Genomic DNA, 21,203 nt, shown 5'->3' with positions numbered 1-21,203 from the left:
GTCTCTCTGGAGCCTTCTTTTCTCCAGCCTGAACAACCTAAACTCTCTGTTTGTTTTCATAGGAAAGATGCTCCAGCACTCTTATAATCTTCATGGTCCTCCTCTGAACTCACTCCAACAGGTCTATAGATATTCTGAAATCTGATCTTCTCCTACCACATGTGGATCTTCATTCTTCCAATCCCTGCTTTTACCTTCACAAATCCAAAGAATATGTGTATTTGCAAATGTCACAATATAGAATTATCTGCAATTTTTATTAATGAATAGTAACACTAAATTTTAGCCCAATTTTATATCAGAATGTTAACTTTAAATATTATTGTCATGAAAGAAAAATCTTTGTACATCATTTCATCGGTGCTTTCTCAGTTGTAAGAGAGCTAATCTGGAAATAAATGAATCTGAATCTCTAAAAAGGAGGATGTTTCATCTTGCAATGTATTTTTTAGTGTATTTCTTGATTGAAAACAGCTTGCGAATATGTACTTCGTATATTATTAAATATGTTTTCCCGTGAAGAAAAGGGAGAAAATATATTTTTGACATGTTTAAAGTGTTTATGTTCCAGATTATTGAACCATGTGCTGGCTTCTATTTTACTAACATGATTTTTAGTTGCATGAGATTTTATATCTCCACATAAATTTCTGGTGTTAAAGTGGTGTAAACAGCAGATGGGAGAAACAATTAAGAGACAAAAGAAAAGAAATGACAGTCTGAAGCAGAAAAAAAATTGTTTTCATAAACCACACAGGCATAGAGGCATACACGTACACATGTACAGATGTTTTAAAGAAGTACATTTTCCTGCTTCATATCATCATTGCTCAAGGATTTAAGTGAATTAGAGCCAGTATGGATTTAAAATAGAGATTCCTGAGACAACCTAAATTCACAAATAATAAGAAAGTGTTCCTCTTGGTTCTCTAAGAATAAAGGATAAATCCAGATGTCATGGTTTGTACAGATAGCAAGTTTCTGTATGAAAAAAGGTGTTTCAAAATAAATTAGTAACTACCATCAAAAGCTGAAATGAAGTAGTCAAAAATAACTAGTGATCAGGAACATAACAATTTGAGAAATATGCTAAGAAATCAGATTTATACAATTCTTAATTCATGCTTTAGACATTGTATGACCCACTGAAATATAACTTATATTTATTCTGTCCTTTAGTGAAAAAGTAAATGTCTATGCTAAGAAGAAGAGACTATGACAAAGGGAATGAAACACAGTAAAAAAATTATCATTATTACTAAGACTTAATTGTTATACTGTTAATTCACCTTTGAGTTGAATTTATTTTTAATATTTTTCATAATCAAAGTTTGCATGTAAAAGTAATGCACCTGAAGATTAAGAACCTATACTTTGTGTATTTAACACCGATTTACCACTTCATTTTAACACACTCTTAAGTGGAATTCAGCTCAGCTATGTTGTGATTCTATTTTCATTCAAAGGTTTCTGTTCTATTGCATACTCCTTGCAGAGCACACACAGACACAACACACTGTCACTCCTACTGTCTGAGGGTCCAGCCCCTCATTGTAGTTCAGAGGGGAAGGATTACAAGGAAAGGATGACTTTTGACCACTTGCTGTGCCAGGGCCCAGCTGATGCCCAGCCCTGATACACAGCAGCTCCATTGTGATCTCCACCAGCAGCACAGCCTTGGTCTTCTCTGCAAGATCACTGTTGTATGCACTGTTTATTTCCCCCTGAGATGGTGATCATAAGCCACTTAATGGTTCATTGGTCACATCACTCCAGGCTAATACTTTAGACCTTTTTTTCCTGTTTCTAGTGCTAATTAAGAGTTGGTACTTGAACTGATGTTACTTTCTGGCATGTGAATGCGTTACAAGTCTGAAAAACTGCAAAGAGTTCAACTGTACTTCTTTGTTTCTTCTCTGCACATATCTAAAGCATTTTTGGGTAGTCCCAGTTATCTATGTTTTGTTTTTCCAGGAGATGACAGAATCACCTAATGGGTTAGAGCTGGGCAGACACTGGCATGGTGTCACTTGTCTAAGAGATGCTTTTGGATGGGCTCTACACCACAATATTACCATATCATTCCAAATTAAATAAAAATATATCGTACTTTCTCTGATCATCCTTATTTAAGTCCCTTTGTCTCTTGAGCTTTCTGATAATCTACCAGAAAAACTAAGACCCAAACACTCTTTGCATCTGTAAACTATGTTTACTGCTTTCTTTTCTGGTCTCTGATTTATATACTCTTTTACCTGTAAGAGAGGTTTAAAAGATTTTTTTGAAAAACTATAAACATAATGAATGTATCTGCTCTCTTAACTAAGTGCAGTCACACACTTTGTCACATGAAAAGGAAAGATTTGCTCAGACCTTTAGTGTTTGATTAGCCTTTCAGCACCTCAGGAAAGCTGAGACCCTTGTGCTCAACCACTCTTGCAGTGTTGCATTAGGGGAACCTTTCCTGAACAGTTCACGAGATCAAAGGGCAGTTTGACTGACTTGTTCAGGGACACATCCAAAGAGAGAGACACTGCCCTGAGTGTCCACACCTTTACTCACTGCCAGTGACTGCCAGCACCCTTGAAGGTCTCACATTAACAGTTTACAGCATAATGCTTTTTAATAAAATTATGACAGATTAAGGTTTGACAATTGTCAATGATAATATCTGACTGCAAAAATGTATTCAAAGAAATATAGTAATTCAAAGCAGTACAGTAATAAGCTGTAACCCCTAACAAAAATTAGCTCAAGATAATCATTCAGCATGCCTAGAGTCCAGTTCTTTCCCAATAGGCATCCATCTGGTGAAGAAGACAGGTTCAGCCCGTCAGCTGATCCCAGTCAGTTCCCTGACTTCTCCCTGTTCTGAACTCACTTTTATACTATTTCTTTATGTTTAGATGAAGCTTGAATTACTTTAGTCACATATCTTACTCAGTGAGGGGTGTTTGTACCTTGGGAGTGGATATCTCAGCATAGTACCAGAGATAACCTTGTGGTGGGTACACGTGTCAGTCCAAGGAGAGTGATTTTACCACAGTTGCTGATTCAACAGCAGGACATCTTCCTTTATCTTCCTTGCTTTTCAGCTACTGTGTGCCTTATCAGCTAGAAAGTAGCCCCAAGTTCCCTTCTCTGCAAGAAGTTAACAGGGTCTGACTGTGGTGTATCCACTCCACTCCACTCTCTGTTTAGTCTCCCTTAGATTGTGAGTGGGAGGTCAGGTGTACTGACCACATTCCATCCAGGGAATAACAACTGTATTTTCCACTACAGTTTCTGTACTGTAACCTTTTTACCCACAGTCATTTCCCCACACACTTTCATGACTTCAGTAAGGTAGTTGTAGCAACAGGTGTCATTAGCAACAATATATTTTTTAAATGGTGTAGAAGCCTTTGGAGAAAACCATTACATGAAAACACAAGAAGAGCATATGTATTTAGCCACACATTATTAGTGTAGTTACTGTTGGCTAGATTTGATAGTGCTACATTTTAAACCTACAACATCTGATCCTGAAAACTGAAAAATATAAAAAATTCTTTAAAGAACACCATTGTTTCTAAAGAAGCAGGTGTATTAACAGGTATGTTCAGACAACTTATCAAAATTAAATAAATAAGACAAAAATAGATATTGCTGGTTTTTTTACAAGACAAGATAGAGTAATAGACATACCCAAACAGCAGCGTGTACTCATTTGCCTGTCTACAGTAATTCAACTGCATTCTAGACATGTAGGTCTATATGGTATATGGTGAAAAACGTGTACCAGTTTGATTCATGTACAGAGCCTTATATGCAAATTCCACTGTAGGTATCTTTTGGGGCTAAATCACAACTAATACAGTTATGCTTTTGCTAAGGCTTATTAGGTAGACCCTGATAAGGTGCCACTTACATATACTTACATGAATTTTGGTTACCCTGGAATACAAATGGATGTAGTTTGTGCTTATCCACAACATGACTTAAACATATTAAATTTTTTTCATTTGTTAATTTCTTATTCCAAATACATACCATAATGTGTTGTTAAAAATCTTTCAGTATCCCTGTAGTCTGTGTCCTTAAGAGCTACTAAGAAACAGATTCTACAATATCTTGTTAATATATTTTCTTTATCTGGCCCTTTTACTCCATCACACTGGCCCAAGAAAGGCAGTCTACGTATCTTGTAGTGCTATCCTGCCTTTAAGGACTAGTGGAGCATGAAGTTTCTCTTCTTTTTGCCTGGAGAATATTTCAAACTTTTGTCAAATAAAATACAGTGTGCACGCACTTTGAAGCGTAGGCAAAACTGAGCTCATTGACCTCATTTCAAATACATTAAGATACAGCAGTGACGAGCAAGGAAGTTGCTAGCTGCACTGATTTGTAAATTTTTTGCTATTCAGAGAGGTAAATATGGACTGTAGAATATGAAATAAAGCTTTTAATTATTTTTTGTATTAATTCAGCCAGTGCAAACCAACGTGCACAAAAAAGAAAACCCCAACCTTTTACCTGTGAAATGTTAGACTGAAATTCTATCTCTAGGATTCAACTTTTAATAGAGGAGACAGCACTGATTTATGTACAAATGTTCTGGTAATTGCAATGTTAATAGATGCATTAAAAAGGCAAGAAATGACAATGTAATAGGCTTTCTAGTAGTCTCACTGCATTTTAATGGAAAAATAGTATTTGTGAAAACAGAACGAAATTTACGTGGTTTTAAAATACTTTCAATAATTTAAACTTGTATTTAATACAGGAATTTGAAAGTCATTTAGGGAAAAATCCAAATAATACCATAAGAATCTAGAAATTATTTTTCTGTCTTTTATAGTGAAATTAAGAATTTTCTGCCAGTATCCAAAATGTACCATAAAATGGATATCCTAAGCAGGAAATCTCTAAGTGCCTTTTCCCCCTTTCAGGAAACCATAGGATTCGTCTGACCAGATTGATATCTACAATACAGGTTCTTATATTTGAGCTTGTCACCCAAGTAACTTAAGACAGTTTTTCTGCAGATAATTCTGAATTGCATGAATGTAAATTCTGAATGTTCACTTGAGACATCTATAGTCCTGATAGATCTATAGTCCATCTATAGACATCTATAGTCCTGTGCACTCACTAAAGCAGTGATGCTGAAAATTATTTATTGTAATTAAAGAGTATTTTTTTTACATGTTTTATCCAGCCTTCTTTGGACACTGTCATAGTGTGTTACTTAAATATCAAAGGGGTTTGTGGATATTTTGTTGCTATAATGATTTTGTCTCTACTACTGGCTTTTTGCTATTTATAAGACAGCCTGCATTGCAGGTCTTCCTTCAGGAAACAAACCCTAAGAGTTGACCATCTCTCTTTGAAGTAAATAAATGAGCAAAACTAGGCAAGTTAAATAGAAACATATTAGGACAATAGTGTGCATTACAACAGAAAATGTTAGAATGTCTCTTTGCTCTTCTTCATAAGAGCTGCTTCTTTCACTTAAGTGAAAAAGTAAATCATTAAGAACATTCATATATCAAGATGTTTAGAAACTTTAAAAGTACAACAAACTACAATAAAATGTAATTTAAAAATACAGTTTCTGTATATATCATTACATTTTAAATGTATCTCTATTTTAAAAAAAGTTCAATATAACTAAACTTTATGTATATGTTGTAGACTATTCATATATTTGTAAATAAAATGGTGTGAAAGGAGTTTGCCTGGGGATGCACTAGTTTATCTTGGCTTTGTTTTAATTTGGTGATTTTTAGTTCAGCAATTTTTTTCCTTATTAAACTCTCTTTATTTCAACCCATGACTTTTCAGTCTTATACCCTTCCGATTCTCTTCTCCATTTCATGGGGTTGCAGGCAAGCAAGCAACTGTGTGGTGCTTGGCTGATGACCAAGTTTAAACCACACCACCATCTCTCTCTCTCTCTCTCTGTCTCTGTCTCTCTGAATATCTATATATATATAAAGTAATATATATAGGGATATATATAAAATAATATATCCTTAAGGCACTTTCATTTAAAAACATTACCAGAAAGAAGTGACTAAGTAGGTTTTGAACAGCAAAAAAAAGAAAACTTTCCTCCAGGGGAAAAATTAAATAATCAGCACATGAATTGCCTATTACCATATGTGCTATCTTATGGTTTCCACAAGACAGGTTGTTTGTGGGGTTGCATATCTCAAGTTGCTAAACCTTTTTTACAATATTTTGCCTTCAGATCACTGACTTAAGTGCAGTCCAAAATGGTACTAAATAGAAGTAGTCATCATCTGACACCTCTTCAAAAGTGTATGAGGAACAACATAAGCCTAATCACCACCACCTCTTTCACTGGACCTCATTCTGTATAAATTTCCATCAAATAATACATAATAAATAATACATAATAAACTAGAAAAATGTCCACCTTGCTTACCTTGTAGAAATATTTAGGATTTTTCATTCTGATTTTTAGATGGAAGGATAGCAACTTACTTCGCCTTAGTGATTCATATAATTTTGATTTAATGATGGGGGAAAAAACATGGAAAGCTGAATAAAAAATGTCAATGAGTCTTAGAAAATTTTTGTTCAGTAAAACATGTATGTTTACGATTAGAAATGCTTTTTGATTCTTCAGCCTTTCTTAAGAAAAGTCAACCTTGCAGATTTAATATTCCGGTTTATGCACAAAATAAATTACTTTTAACTTTTCTATTGGAAAATTAAATTACCCTGCTTGGTAGCTCCTTTGTAGACTATTATACTTCTCCCTTTGCCTATATAACAACTTTTTGCACATGCTAAAGAACAGACATCCTTTACATAGTGTATAAATACTGTAAAGCCTTCACTGTAGACAGGATGGATACAGTTACAGTGCTACATACACAGGAAATGTAACCTCTTCGTTGGACTACATGGCTTCAAGACTGTTCACACACACGTATGTTTGGTCATCAAAGACGTTCTCTGCCAGGTGAGACATAAACCCCACATCATCGGTACTAATCATCTATTTTCAGGCAAATGAAATGAGCTTCAAATATTTGAGTTCCCATAAGTTTAGGGGAAATTAATTCAATAACACTGAAGGAAATTAGAGATAAATGCTTGTCAGTGATTTGAGCCAGCACGGGTGCCACCCACAGGTCATCTGTCGGGATGGTTGTAGGGAGTGTGATTTCTTCACTGTTGCTGTAGTAGAGACTGTAGTAGCACCCAACTGTAATGGAACTCCAAGAGTGAGAAATGTCTAAGTGCTATTGATAGGTACTGATTTGGTATTATTGCTTTATTAAGTTTAATTAATAAAATACATAGTTTGCATCAAACAAGGGCTTATTAAGTCCTTAGCATAAATTTTTCATTTTACACTTATACTAACCGATCAACTGTCCCAAAATGTTGTGATAACGTGACAACTGTAATGTATATATGGACAGAAGGCATTAAAGGACTTCAGAGCCATGATACAACTGTTAAGTTTCAGTGCCACGGCTGCTTCTGTGACAAATTGGTGTCACATAAGGCTTCTCCACTGGCAAGGTTTCCCTAACTATGTGGAGATTTAGACACATGAATTATCAAAAGAAAAAAAATAGTCAATTTATCAGATGCATCCCTAGTATAGGACTGAATTTAGGACTGAGGACTAAAAAAACATAATCTTCTAACATGGTTTTGGATGCCACAAGATATCTGAAGTATCCTGTGGGCCCAGCAGGTATGACACGGGACTTCAAGGAGACTTGCAGAGCTACAAAGTGACAGTTGAAGAGAAATATTACAGATTATTAGAAATGTGGATTTGAAGGGACTTCTGGAGGTCATCAAGTCCAACACTAATCACAAAGTATAACTATTGTGAAAATTGGATGAGAGCAGACACAGCTTCTTTGTATATTCTACAGTAGTTTGTTGGGTTTTTTCCCCCCTCAGGTCCAGTTTGAATCTCTCTAGACATAGTTTGTCACTGTTATCATTTGTGTTGTATCTGCTGGAAGATAGATAACTCTTTCTCATGTAGGAAGAAGTCAACAGTCATTGAAACTCGCTGCACACTATTCACAACACCAACTCCATTTACTGGACACTGAACTTCTTTTCCAAGTGAAAACTTCTTTTCCAGCTGCAGGTACTTTAGCCTTTCTCCTAATGTCAACAACTTTCATTTTCTCTTTTCTTGGGAGCTTTTGTCTTCTTACTCTCCCTGGATAGCCTTGGTCGTGCTAGCCTCATCTATGGGCAGTGGATGAAAGGTCTTCCATCTGCAGGTTGTCTGTGAAGATCCTTCCAAACCCTTGCTGATCATTCCTTGTGAAGCGAAGTCCATATATGCCTTTTGCATTCCACCTCATCTAACTTAAATGAATTATATTCCAAGAGTTTTGGAAGATATTAATCTAAAACTGCCAGTATTATATTCAGAATAGGGTATTATACTTTTTCAAAGATTTTCAGTATCTTTTTTCTATTGAGATTCCCAAATGCAAACTTTTTCTTTAAATCATTGTTGTGGTTTGAATCTGGCTCCCTGCCAGGTCTCCAAACCTCACCAACAAAACTCCCCCCCACCCAAAACAAGGGAGAAGAGAGGAAAAAAACCCAAGAGAGCCAAAACAAGAGAGAGGCAGATAAAGCAATATATATAAATATATTTACACTTATATTACATTTATATACATGTAGCAGGGGTCCTTGTATAACAAGGAATGAAAGACGCTCCTCGTGTGGTGGTGTGGTCAAAGAGAGCTTTTATTCAAATTTCCCACTCTTAAATCCCTATGTACCACGTGACTTCTTCAGCCAATAGAGTTATATGTGACTGCGCATGTCCCCTCGGGCCCCTCGCCCTGGCACATCCCCTGTGCATCCAGACATGCCTCCCACATATACAATTGAAATATACGTACAATTTCAAAAGGAAAAGGGAAAGGGAAGGGGGAAGGATAAAAAGGAACAAAACCAAAATAAAATATACACGATCAATAGCCCAAGATCTAGCAACTAAAAGAATTAGCAAAAGAATATCTTACTACTCTCCTTGGGACAACGGAGAGTCACACTGGAACGATCGCTGGCAACCTCCGTCTCCCAAGGTCGGCAAAGCCTTACCAGGCCTCGCTCCCCAACACGGCAGACTCAACAGCAGGGAAACTCGCACCTCCAAAGCCACCGGAAGGAAAGAGGGGCGAAGGCCTCTCCTTTCTTTTTATACCCTGGCTTATGTAAAAATCGTAGGGAATACCAGGTAAATCTGGGCACTTCCTTGGTTACAAACTGGTCACCAAGGAAGGCCTAGACTAAACTACCACAATCATGCACTAAAATTGTGTAGCACTTTAGGCAGATGTTTGTGTCCAAAAATTAAGGATATTTATGGTTAATAATGAAAGTATTATGCTGAGGTCTAAGACTTCATGTTAAGAATTACAAGAATCTGAGACTCATTTCCCAACTATTATAAGGGGGTTACAAAACAATTATAATCTCCAATAAAACTTTGGATTGTTTTGTGTATGTGATAACATTTTGGGTCATTGATCAGTATTTTCTTCTGGTCCATTTTTCCTGTGCAGCAGCAGATACCAAATAAGGCTTTCCATGAGCAAGGTAAGGCACTGCAATAACTATTCTGAAACTTGAAAATATTAGCTTGATGCCTCAGGGACTTCATGCTGAGCTAGATCTCAGTAGTTGCAGGACTCTACCAGCAATCTAGCAGGTCTGTGAATGCTAGTCCACAACTACATCGAATGCTACCAGGTGGTGTGACAAGTCAAGTTATATTTCTGTAAATAGGCCTGGTTCCTAACTAATACACTTAGGAACCCTACACTTTCCTATCAATCTACATAAAACATTATGAAACTGTGACTTTGATATAATCACTCTGAAATATGAGGGGTGTTTTTTGTGATTGTGGTTGGGTTGGTTTGCTTGTTTGTTTTTATTGGTTTTAGGGTTTTTTTTTTCAATTTATGTTCCATTATGTTGCTTTATAACAATTTTCTGAAAAAGAAAACATAATAACCCCCTCTATGCTGTTCCTATGTCGTATTTACACTGTTCTAGATTATCTCTATGACACTTGGATTCTTTCCAGCTTGAAGGAAGAGAGAAGGGCACTGGGTATTCCTGTATTCTGAATGAGAATTGTTGTCTCCCATTATATTCACAGTCAAATAAATAAGCGGTTGAGAAATTTCTTTTCAAAAATGTTGACCTACAAAGTATTATGTCCTAACACAGATAATCAATATCTTTGGTTATTACTAGACAACAGTTTGCAGGAAACATTGTCTTTGTATATGTCTTTGTCCAATTAAAAGACATTATAAGGTATTTTACTGAAAAGGAAGTGGATGCACCCTTCAGAACTGATGAACTGATGTTTTTGTTCCCCTTGTCACCATGAGTGAAGATTTATGTATACATGTGACTACCTTGTGCCACTTTTTTACTGTGACAAGGTAGAAAATGACTTTTGCTATATTGAGTTCAGTTTTCATGCTTGATGGATTGGGCTTCTCCAATGGAAGACATATCTGTCTTTGATCTTCTCAAGGCAAAAGAGTCAGACTTTTTTGCCCTTGAGAATGACTTTCAGTATTAAAAAAATCTTTTTATACTAACTAGAAGCAGAAAGCAATCAAACCATTTATTAGTTGATTCAAAGGTGGGTAAGAGAAATAAAAACTACTCCATTAAGCAGAAAACCAATAATGATTTAAATGTCAGGGCTGAACTTTCAGAATAAAAGACTGATACTAAATAAAAATAGTTTTCTAATTTGTGTGTAATATGAGAAATAAGAACAGAATAAAAATATATTCTGAAATCAACAGGAAAGAAATACACACAAAATTAAGCCAAATATTGAGGCAGTAGAAAAGAGAATATCCTCTACAAAAATAATGAAAACATACATTTGATAAATGCAGGTTGAAAAAGAGATGCAAATCCAATCAAATGCATTTACAAATAAATTAAAAGGTGGTTCATTGGTTTGCATTCCAAAGCAATTTTCAACTAATCTTACATAAGAAAATAACTAGGGGACCTAGGGAACTACAGAGTAGTTAATTTTGCTGTCACTAATTACTATTTTCTGCATAAATAGATGGATGACAAAGAGCAAGGATAGGACACCTTATTAAATATTTACCTCTTGTATCCTCTCTGTTACAGCGGTATTTGAATGCAGTCTCTGGTTCGTACCTAATCTGTAAAGAAGCAGACCATATGCTATTGGTTTCTTTTTCTTTTCTGCCTTGACATTCATTGAAGTCCCTGATGAAAAACTAAGGAAGAAAAATGAGTATCCAAAGAGAAAGAAGTGTACTAAACTAGCTGACAGAAAACCCCCAAAATACTATTAAAAACAGCAATGATTGGAAAAGCCCCATGAGAAATATGTTCCTCCTTAGAGATAAGTGATAGCATTATCAAACTGCCCTACTGAAATAAATGAATTAGAAAAGGTGTGAATCTATTCCATTTAAGATTGCTAATAACAATGAAAATTAATGATCTTATTACCTGTGATAGCAGTAATCAGAAAAGATTAGGAAAACGCAAAAGTTATTCTGTTTGTTTTGATAGAAAATTTGATTCAAAGGAGACCATATCATTACTTGCTTTTTATCTTTCCTTAAAAAGGAAAAAAAAAAATCACTGAAACTGATAGTATCAGAATGGATGACTAGAACGCAGTTATCCCATAGAGATGCTTTGTTGATGTCCTAGTTGATGTCAGTAAGTTTTAGTGCTGTATTATGAATAGAAATGAGATCTCCGTATTGGAGTTCAGCATGACTTATAATCATCCTTTAGTGCTACTTTAATCTTCCCATTGTTAATGGTGTAATTACTGTCTTTTGAGAAACCACTGTCTGTATAATTCTGGGCTTCTTTTCTCCAACACATTTCCTACTGCTTACCTTGAGAATACTAATGCTTATTTCTTAAGTTTAATAATAATTTGTTTTTCTCTGTACCAGAAGGATCATTTTCACCTTTTAAATGCCTAAAATAACTAAATATTTTAAGTCAATTTCTGCCCAGTATTTAAATGTTGTTATTTTGTACCTGATGTTCTATGCCATTCTGTTAGGGGTTTCAATTTTTTTTTTAAGGTAATTTTAATGAAAATAGTTGCATCAGGACAATAATTGTGCTGGAAGGAAAACTTGCCTTAGAGTGATGCTATATTTTTAGTATTATTATTTTTGGTAGTAGGCTGTATCCTCTTCATTTAGACTGATGTTCAATTTTTAATGAAATCACGACAGTGGTGTAAACTAGGTGTACAGAAAAATCCACTTAGTTCATAATAATTTAAAAGTAAAAATGCATATGTTAGGTAGTAGGTAGCTGAACTTCATGATTATTCCAAAAGGAAACACAAAATATCTTTTTTTCTATCTTTATTTCAAAATCTTCTAGCAAAGGTGAACTAATGTCCAAGAATTAATTCTGTGTCTCTGCTCCAATATTATATACACAGTACAAATCTGAGTTCGTATTTTTTGAAATTAAAAGCTGTAGGCCTATACTTAAAATATTATATGTTTTGAACGTGCATGTCATCTTGCATGTGAGTGTCTGCATGTATATGTGTGGCTTTCATAGGCATTGGTTGAGATTGCTTTTATGAAAAATAAATCTTTCTTTCCTGATCGTCATCATCATCAACAACAAAAAAATACTATGACATTACAATAGTGATATGCATTCTAATTGGAAAAAAATATCTGTTGCTGAGATTTTTCTAGCACAGCACTACTAGTCTTAAACTTCTTCCCGAATCCCACAAAATGCAAGGTGACAAAATATTTTTTTTCAGAGCTGTGAACATATCCAGGCAGAGTCATGAGTTCTCTAGGGGGAAACATCCATCATTTCATGGATGTTTTTGTACAATCTTTTTAATTAAATGCTGTCTAAGCACTCCTTAAACCTCCCAGAGTACAAAGATTTTCTTCTCCTTTACACGTAATAAATGTACTGTGGATGATTAGTCACAACAACAGTAGAAACTATCTATGTAGAATTATTTCCTTTTTTCTTTTTTCCTTTTTCCTTGTTTATGTTTTCTGATGTTATAAATGTCATGTCAAGAATGACTTACTGCTGAGAAGAATTGCACATTGAATGAATTCTGAACCACATGCCACTCACACAACAGCAAAACATCAGCAGTCATCTTTGCTTAGGAGAATTTTTGGCACATAAGTTAAGCTAAATTCTTTGTGAAAAAAAAATTTTTTTGCAACTGTTAATGATTCAATTTTTTTTATTTCAAGTTTGGAAAAACATCTACTTATATATTATTTTAATTTACTTACCCACTTTAGGATCATAGGCAAACCTACCTAGGACGTCTTCAAGTCCTGCGTCAAAGTCATTTATGAAGATGTTGAAGAGCACAGGGCCTAAGATGGAGCCCTGCAGAATCTTGCTAGTGTCTGGTCTCCAGCCTGATGTTACCCCATTTACTATAACCCTTTACACCTGACCCTTGGGCCAATTTCTCCCCCATTCCACTCATAGAGGGTTCCCGCTGATGGCAAGTTGAATATGAGGCAACAGTGTGTCCTGCCAGATGGGAGGGACAATCATGTCCTGGGATGCGTCAGGCACAGCAGTGTTCGCTGGTCGAGGGAGGTGATTGTCATGCTCGCGTGCTGGTGCAGCCTCACCTTGAGCATTGTGTGCAGTTTTGGGCACCGCAGTACAAGAAAGATATTAAGCTATTAGAGAGCATCTGATGGAAGGCTAAGAAGATGGTGAAGAGTTTGGAGGGGAAGCTCTGTGAGGAGTGCCTGAGGTCATTTGTTTTGTAGAGCCTGAAGAAGAGGAGACTGAGGGGAGACCTCATAGCAGTGCAAGTCTACATCTGCCTCATGAGAGGAAGTGGAGGGGCAGGCACTGATCTCTTGTCTTTGGTGACCTGTGAGAGGGCCTGAGGGAATGGCACAGAACCATATCAGAGGAGGTTTATGTTAGATATTGGGAAGAAGTTCTTCACACAGAGGTTGGTTGGGCACTGGAACAGGCTCTCCAGGGAAGTGGTCACAGCACTAAGACTGCCAGAATTCAAGAAACACTTGAAAAATGGTCTCATGGTGAGATTTGTGGCATTGTCCAATGAAGGGACAGGAGTTGACTTCAGTGATCCTTGTGCGTACCTTCCAACTCTGGATACTCTATGATTCTATGATCATTCCCTGTCCTCTCTCCCTATTCTTATCACAACTCCTTATATTTTCTCCCCCCTGTCCAGTTGAGGAGGGGAGTGATAGTTTCTGGCTACCTGGTATCAAGCCACAGTCAACCCACCATATATGGTCAGTTAGTTTTTAACTTTTAATACATTTCGGTATGTTTTCCAAATTTAGAGGATTTACAGGACATCCCAACTTGTTGCTAATACCAGAGTCAATATCAGAAGCAGGCAGCTTCTGATTAGAAATTATTTCATTTATATTCATGATTATCTTTCCCCCCAGAAAAATCTGTTGCAAGTATGACTACTTTAATGCTACCATTCTTCTGTCTTTCCTTGTGAATATGGAGGTTACTACTATTGAACTTTCTATTTGCTGGCATGTATTCTCTACCTATCTTGAATTTCTCTACCATCTGTTGTTTTTTCTTCCAGCGATATGCTTGATTTATTTCCATTTATTTTTCTTCTACTTTTCTCATAATTTAATTCATGCTTGAGGCACTCATTACTTTATTTATATCCTTCCCAACCAGTTACATCCATAGAAATCACAGAATTTTTTTCGCATATAAAGCATTATTTTATTGACCCTTTTTTTCTTGACATTTAAATTGTTTCTTGACAACCCAGCTTTGAATTTCATATACATTTCAGCACCACAAGTATTAGGAAGTCTTTGTAAACATGAACTACTTTTCGTTATTACTGGCTTATCTTGGCTTCTGTACAGATGTTTGACTAATTTTTGTTGAATGAACCATGCATTTTAAGTCAGAATTAAGTTTAAATGATAAAGTATGTAAAGTTTGGCTTTTTGCTTCAAATTTTAGAATTTAGGCCTATAAAGATTGAATTTTATTTAAAGTCATCTATCGATAATGGAATGTCAGAATACCTGGCTGTTTTTCAGGTTATATTTACTAAATTGATAGATTTAGATTTGCTTTAATAGAAGCAGTCATACTTCTTAGGATTAATTTACTGAAAGTTGTTGGAAGGATATTACACTTTCAAGTCGTTACAGTTATTTACCTAGGAGATTTCTTACACTGCAACTAAATAAAGAGAAAGTCTTTGGACTTGTAAATTTAAACCCTTCTCCATCTCCCTAGTTTTAGTTAATCTATCCACGTTATGATTTTAGTTTGCACCTGGTTTGTTATCCTTGGCATGGGCTTTAACCCATCCTATCTTGAATGGTGTTTTTTTCTGGCTATATTTAATAATATTTGCCAATCTTGAGATCTCCAAATCGGAGATCTACTTGCTTTTCAATTTAGTGATTCCTATTGGCAGAGCCACTGTGCAGTGCCAGCCCAAACCGCATAGAAGTCCACATAAATAACTTCTTCTCCACTCTGAGCCACCAGAGCAACTGCTCTTAACTCTCCTACTTGTGCACTATGTCCACCTTCTTCTGTTATTTGTTTTTCCATATTGATGAGCCAAATGCCTTTTGCTGGCACTCCCTCGATAACGGAAGGTAATCTAAAATTGGTGAGGGTTTAAAATGTTGCTGGAATGCTAATGGGTTTGCATTTATAGTAATTTGTATTTTGGAAACTTCAGTAGGCCTTTCAGGTAATTTCAATCCTTCTGCAACTGCCTTTAAGTCAGCACAACATTTCCTGACTCCAGATTTTTGTGCAACTCCTTCTGGGGGAGTTCTCCTCTTTAAAATAGATTCCATCAATTTAAATGGACCTCTGGTTGGTTCAGTCTGCCCTTGATGCAATCTTTTAGCTCGTTTCACTGCTCAGATTAAATATAAAAGACCCTTTTCCCACTTAGAAAATTTCTGTTCTGTATCTTTAAATGCAGTTGAACTAAATACTAAAGGTCTCTTCAGTCCATCAGGTCCAGTTTGAAACAGGTTACAGTAAGTATCATGCTCTGCTAAATGCCATTCTCCTATCATAGGATCATGTGAGTGAACAGATCCCAGTGTTTTATGTGGTCCTTTTCCCATTTTAGTGTTTTGACTGGTTCCTCATATTCTGAGATCTACTTCTACTGTTTTCCCTGTTAAAAAATTTAGTACAGTGGGCAAGCAATGATAGAAAGTCCAGGTACATATTTTTTTCCCATACACTAAAGTTCCCACTAACAGCTGGAATTCTTTCTTGGATTGGGATATTTGTATTTGTTCTGTTTTTCTTAAAGCATCTAGAGGAACTACTATGCTTCTTGCTATCCTCCAAATACACCAATATTTTACTTCTTTTCTTGGTCCTTGACATATTTCAGTTGGAATTTCAACTTCTGCTTCATTTAATGCTTCCCATACTGCTGCTACTGCTTCCCCTACCTTTTTACAGGAATTTCCTCCATTTAGAATATCATCATATATATTGGTAGTTTCACATCGGGGGTGAGTGAGACTGTCTGTAAAAATTTAGTAAGTGCAGCATGAGCATTCATGGGTGAAAGTTTACACCTCTGAGGGAGGTGTAAATTCCTCACTGTGTAAAGACAAACTGTGCTGTTCAAGTAGAGCATAGCCTGAGTACAAGCTGATTTCTGCACCGAAGCCATGAGATAAAAGAATCCAGTAGTTTCGATAACCAGTAGATCTCCCTGCATCCTGCAGATCTATTCCTCTTGCCCAATATACAACCCATGTAGTTAGAGAATAATCATGATCTCCATGAGTTGTGGCTAAAAACATACCAGGACCCCAATAACTTTCTGCTTCTTCTTCACTCCATAGAATCCAATCTCCCATAGTCAGAGAAACTCGACATACATATTCCATCTTCAATTCTCCCAAATGCCTGGAAAACTTCTCTTGCAATTTAGCCAATTCTACAGGAGACCTGGGAATTGTATGCACTGCCTTAAGAATTTCCTTCTACCCCTTGTTAATAATTTCAGTCTTAATTAATGATCATAAAAGGAAAGGGTCAGGGAGAGGGTCAGATGTGGCAATAAAATTCTCTCCACTACCATCCTAAATGTTCCTGTACCAAATTTCAGAGTCCTCATAACAGGTTAAGTTAGAAATTTGACTAGCCATTCCTGGAGAGGGTAATTCGCATATTAGGGGATCTAATGTTTCTTGCAGATGTTTGACAAGTTTTTCTGTACAACTGATGTTTTAAAATTCCAGTTTCCTCTGTAGGGAAATGTATAGAGATTTCCAATTTTTCTGCAATTCCTTTTTCAAAAGCTAATGATGCTTTTAGCACATAGTTTTGGGATTGAATCACTGCATTTTTTTCTGGACATGGAGGTTCTTTAGCCTCTCATTCTGCATAAGATAGACAAATATGTAATACAGCACAGATAATTCCTTTCCCTTTTCCAGCTTTTAGTTTCTGTTTTGTTAAATACCACTCAATACGCTTTATGATCTTACCGTTCCAAGGTTTTTTCACAGTCTTCCCAAGACTTTATATGGCCCTCAGCTGCTTTTCAGTGTTACTTCACAGCTTTCCAGTCATGTCAGTTATCCCAGTCCCTTTTTCCTAAAACTTTGGGCTTGGACTTATTCCATGCTTTTGTAAGCAGTCAGTGATATTACTTGCTATCTTGCTGACTATGGCAATTTGTTGCTCTAAGGGCTTCAGATCACTCAAAGATGACAGCGTCTTGATTAGTCTACATGTGACACTTCAGCCGAATTTCAGTATTTTTTTTGTAGTATCATTTGCATAATTATTCAATTTTATCATTCAGTGTGTATTCAAATGTGATACTGCAAATCTTTGTCTTTTTGTTTTTGAAAAGGTTTTTGAAAAGACTGGGGCTTCAGCACATCTACTACCAGGTCTGCCAATAGATTCTAGCAATAGATTTCAGGGTATTGAAGTTATATAGACTGTACTCTATTGAAATAGAAAACACTGCTGTTATTAATATTTAACAATTTTTACATTATTCTACTTTAAAATTATTTTAATATTCGAATATACACTAAAATCCTATCAAAATTCTCTAGACAATTGTAACCCATTGACTGCTATAAACAATTTAGCATTTTTTTAAACTAATTTAATTTGTTTAAAAAATTGGTCTGATTCATGATAATTATTTAGAAATATTCCTGTAATTTAAAGTTAAAAAGCTTTTCATACAAGACTCCTATCTGATTTTTAAAATTAATTCCTATAATCAAATCCTCTTGTCAATGACTGTTTGATTAATGCAGGCAGAATAACTTCATTTAAGTATTAACTGAGTTTTCTCAGCATGCTAAAAATCATGGGTCCTCTTGAAGTCAATTTTCAAAGTACTTTACCTCTCATGAAGGTAAGATTACTCCCTTACTTTTTGGAAGATAAAAATAAATTAAATTTATTTGAGGAGGAGATTCTCTTTGTTATTATGGAAGATATTATAGAATCATTTTACACTTTTAAATGGATTCTACCCTCTTCATTTTCCCATCTCATTAGAAAAGCATAACAGCAGGAATAATACTGTTGAAGCATTTGGCATTTGTCTTGCAAACAATAGCAGGTGTTTAATTATGCATTTTAAAAAGACCATTGAAACTTTCCCAGCATAGGTGAATGGGTCACATCATTCGAAAGATGCTGTTAGAGAAACCTGCATATATTGGGTTTTTTTCCTGACTTACTGTATTATACTTCTTGAAGAAAGCAAAGAAGGAAAACGAAAATATGAAGTCAACTCTTTAAAAACTAAAAGCAAATAATTGAAAATATTTTCTTTCTGCAAAATGTTCAACAGGAAAATGTGTTATTCATAGAATTCTGAATTTTTCATTAGAAGTCATCTGATTGGAATAGAACTATATAAATGTAAATGAAATAGTTATTTTTAGATGAAATAGACCTTTCCTTGACAAAATGTAATGTACTAACCATAGAGAGACTTTCAGGAAGGCACAGGAGCAGTTGGTTTGGCTCAGAGACAGCACAGAGTAGATATTAAGGAATTATTAAATGCATATTTCATAAATTATCATAGTAACCTCAGCAAATGCAAAATATAATATTACCTTGCACAGTCATCCATATTAATGAAAAAGAAGACTATGAAATACCAAAAGTAACTGCAATTTTGAATACAACATAGTAAAGACATTGTCTTTTCAAATGGAATAGAAACATCTTTAAGCCTTTGAGTACACTGCCTGCATGTGTTGAAGTTTAATGCTGTGTCACATCCCAAGTGGTGCATCTTGCAGTTAACTAGGTAAGTAGTCATCTGACTATGCAACATACTTTTCCTCTCCAGAGACTTCAGATGAAAGATTGGAATCTTTTTGATGTTTGATGGCTGAAATTGCATTTATAATATTGTTATATATGAGGTAGGCACACATTCAGCAGAATCATGTTAGTATGCTGATCATGCTTTCTTTGACACGTCAGGTAAAGAAAAAAGTTATGTTTCTTGTTTGGAGAAATCCTTGCTCTGCCTTGGGTTTGGTCCTTAAAGTTAGAACTTAAGAATTTAAAAACCACATACATAGTGTCAAGTTCTATTTTCATAGAGTGGAGAAAACATTCATAATATCTGAAGTTCTCATTGAAAAAACAATAGCCTAGAGGAAGGCTTCATAACTGTGTGAGTGCTACTGGATTTTCAGTTATTGTAGGGGCGAGTCTCAAGCTGTTGCATCAGGAAGCAGAGAAGTCTATAGGAAATTCAAAGCAATGGGAACCAAGTAAAGGGATATCATTTTTTTTCCCCCACAGGCTAACAGCAGGTAGCAAGCATTAGAATCAAAAGACAGAAAAAAAACCTGAGAGGAAAAGCCATTTTGCATAGCTAAGAGATACGATAATACAGTCTGTCTTTACCTTTAATTTAATTCAATTTTAGTTTCTATTGTACTTTTAGCACCCAGACACTTTAAAGTTCAGGTAGAATTCAAATAAAATTATACTAAAGCATATATAAATCTGATTTAGTTCATTCATATGCTTGCAGTTATGGTATTTGAAATTAAATATTGAGAAAAACTATGAACGAAGTAGAAAAAGAATAGAAATACAAATTATCTTATGAGGCACTTGTGAAAAGTTTATTTTTGGGCACTGCTTCTCTTGGTAAGATCATAAGAGTTACCTAAGCAAAATCTGTTACACAATCTTAACTGGAAATTGCCTCTAGGTAATTTGAGGTATAACAATTTTACCACAGACTTGAAAAAAAATCAAAATGAAGAATGAATGCTCCACAGATAGTACAATCTCCACTGGTTTTTTCATAGTTTTTCAGAATTAAACAATATTTCTGAGTAATATTATGTGCAGTATTTGGCAAGCATCTATTTGAAACTACTTCTGTTACAGAATTCATATAATTAAATGCACATTCATGGTTCACATAGGAAATATTAGTCAACAAGAGACATTAAAAAGCAATGTAACAAGTACCAATTATGGTTGCTCTGAAAACTATGTTTGCATCATATCATAATAGATTTCTTCAAAGATTTTTTTCCTCTCTTATTTAGAATTTATTCTCAAACTTGAATTTGGAGTTTCTCCTATTGCTGGGGATTTTTTTACCTCTTTTGGAATGATTTCCTTCAAAATTTTTTCCCTCCCTTGTAGTACAGCTTGCTACTTTCTAGATAGTTACTTTCTTGATATATGTTCCTGTATCTGCAGATTCATCTACAGATTGAGTATATTTCTGCTAAAGATGAATGGAGGATACTTTTATTTGCCTTTTGAGGTTATCAAAAGAACATCCTGATGCAAACTGACAAAACTGCTTCTCCATTGGCTCAATTTTGGAAAAATCAGCCCAAATTTGTTATGAATATGAACACCAGATACTGGGATCAGCAAGTCTGCATCAAAATTAAGTTATTAAAAATATTTTGAAGCATTTTCAAAACTGAGAAGTCCTGAAAAATTGTCCCCCAACTCGCTGAAATCAGAAGAGCTCTAACCAAGAATTCTGTATGAAATTGTATTGATAGTCTCACTCACTAGAAGGAAGCATGAAAAGAATGGTTATATTTAAAATATTGAATATTTAACTG

The sequence above is a fragment of the Pseudopipra pipra genome, chromosome 2, assembly GCF_036250125.1.
Source record: "Pseudopipra pipra isolate bDixPip1 chromosome 2, bDixPip1.hap1, whole genome shotgun sequence".
NCBI lineage: Eukaryota > Metazoa > Chordata > Aves > Passeriformes > Pipridae > Pseudopipra > Pseudopipra pipra.
The sequence above is the reverse complement of the archived record's forward strand: the minus strand, read 5'-3'. Positions refer to the sequence as shown.